Below are 2,313 nucleotides of genomic sequence, written 5' to 3'. Positions count from 1 at the left end.
AAAACAAGGTTACATGTAATTTACTTAGTATTGTTTGTTTGGATCTTCCCATTGATGTTTTTAGGACTGCAACTGGTCAGTTTCTAATTGGCATATGTGCATACTGTGCGTATTGCCTCGATATAGCCTAAATTCACAAGCATGGTAAGCAGAGATGGATAGTGTCTAGCAGTGGAATCCAGGAGGCGCGTTTCGTCCTATTTGGGACTCGTCAGCTGGATGTACTTGCATCTCAGAGTTGCAGTCCTAAAAACATCAATGGGAAGATCCAAACAAACAATACTAAGTGAACTTAAACTTCACCCCATCGCACAAGCAAGTGGCTATCAGGACTCAGTGGCCGAGTAGATAATGCGATGGCGTTTGAAGCGAAAGGTACTGGGTTCGATTCCCAGAGTGAACATCAACTCCGAGGTGCAGGTATATCCAGCTGACGAGTCTCAAATAGGACGAAACGTGCCTTCTGGATTTCACTGCTAGATACTATCCATCTTTGCTTACCAAGGTAACATGTAGTTTAACCAATAAATTTGTGAACTGGAACCTCAAAAACATTTTCGTTTGCAGGATTTGGTTTACCTTTTTTATCATTATTTAAAGTATTTCAGAGAATATTCACTAGTCGGACTCTACAACAGACTATTTGTTTTACACGATTCTAGAATCGCGTACACAGACTATGCCTCTAAATTCAGTTTATCCCCAATCATTTTAACAATGAATCATAAAGTGTATGGGTCTGGATATGTCTGATGTTTATGTTTACATAAGAAATGAATGATGACCCTGATTATGTATCATCTTTACAAGCTTTATGTCTAACTTTGAAAAGCTTGTTATGCTTCGGAAGAGCTATCTTTTTCTGCTGAATTATTCATATAAGCAGCCCTCAACATTTCATGGATTTCTTTATGGTTTTCAAGTTTCATCAGAAACTTCAGTAGCTGAATTTGTGTATTTTATGAGACAGACAATGTATGCATGTAAAATAAAACTCAATAAATTGAAGTATTAACTATTACTGATGTTAATATAAGGTTTCTGAAATATAGGGAATAGGGTATTGGCAAGTGATTACGCAATGCTCAGAAAAAAATTATCTTTTTGGGTGAAATAGTAATCGTTTAATGAGTAAAATATTTAAGTAAGTTACAAGTAACAAGATGAAGAGAAAGAGATATCTGTTATGCTCCTTTCGGTATACATAAGTTAGAAAAGAAACGTTTGATCTCTACAAGATAAAGTTGGTTTATAGTCTGTAATAGTATGGTTATTAGTCAGAACATCTGAGGACCGGATTCTTGAAGGTTTTGCATCATTTTAAGTCTGATTTTGAGTAAGGATAAACTCCACTTCTGTTCTCGATTTCGACCTTGCACCTGGTGACCAACCAAAATAAATCAGGAATTACAATTTATACTGTCAGAATCCATGATGGAGGGGGTGTTTCGTTATCTATTGTTTTTTCTGGCTTACGTCAAAAATGTAGTTTTCTATGAGGAAAATACTACTCCATCACGCGACGGACGTGTCAAGTGTAGGTCAGTCAGTTAAAATGAAAGAAAAATTACGACATAGGAAAAGACGTACCCCCAGTTAATTCTGTAATAGAAATCATTTCAAAATACCTACAGCTGAGTGACTAGATAAATGAAAATATAACCACAATTACTTACTACGATACACTTATGTGACTTAGAAACGTGAAGTTTATCCCCATTTCTGATTTTTGAACAAATAAATAACGGAAATGATGTGTGACTAGTCAAAGTAAAATATAACTGACCACTTATTGTGGACAGACAGACACCAAACTTACTAACTGCTTCTATTGTGATTATTTACCCATCATTAATTTTTATTCTGCACTCATTGAATGTCTACTGCCTGTAATTATGTTGAGTATTATCTAGCCTATAATTAGGTTCTCTAATTTTGACGGTGAACCGTATTTCCAGTATAATGTGATCCAGTCTGTATATAATGTCCCGATCAACTATCCAACCAAGTGGTAGTACAATCTCGGTAATCTGTTATACTATCGTATTGTAGTAGTATGTCGTAGCAACAGGAAATATCTCTATAAGCCTGTTATATTGAGAACTATGTTGTCCCATTTTACATGCCTGTTTCTAAGAATAAATGGGAATGAGACGATATAAGTAGAATAGTGATTAGTCTCATTAGTTCATTATGATATCTTATCTTAATAATACAAATATTTAGAAAACTAGATTTAGATCTTAAACAGAGTTTATTTCAATTTCACTTAGCTTAAGTCAAGAAAAATTAGATGAACATTTCCCAGAAGAT

At 34.8% G+C, this 2,313-nt stretch overlaps 1 non-coding gene across 1 annotated transcript; it reads left to right on the top strand.

The window, feature by feature from the left end:
- The first annotated feature begins 334 nt into the window (after window positions 1-334).
- On the top strand, window positions 335-401 carry Smp_tRNA_00700_Gln_TTG.1.1. Its single transcript has one exon. It is a non-coding gene (tRNA).
- Window positions 402-2,313: the final 1,912 nt, after the last annotated feature.

Source organism: Schistosoma mansoni, assembly GCF_000237925.1.
Source record: "Schistosoma mansoni, WGS project CABG00000000 data, supercontig 0156, strain Puerto Rico, whole genome shotgun sequence".
Lineage (NCBI taxonomy): Eukaryota > Metazoa > Platyhelminthes > Trematoda > Strigeidida > Schistosomatidae > Schistosoma > Schistosoma mansoni.
The sequence above is the reverse complement of the archived record's forward strand: the minus strand, read 5'-3'. Positions and strand labels throughout refer to the sequence as shown.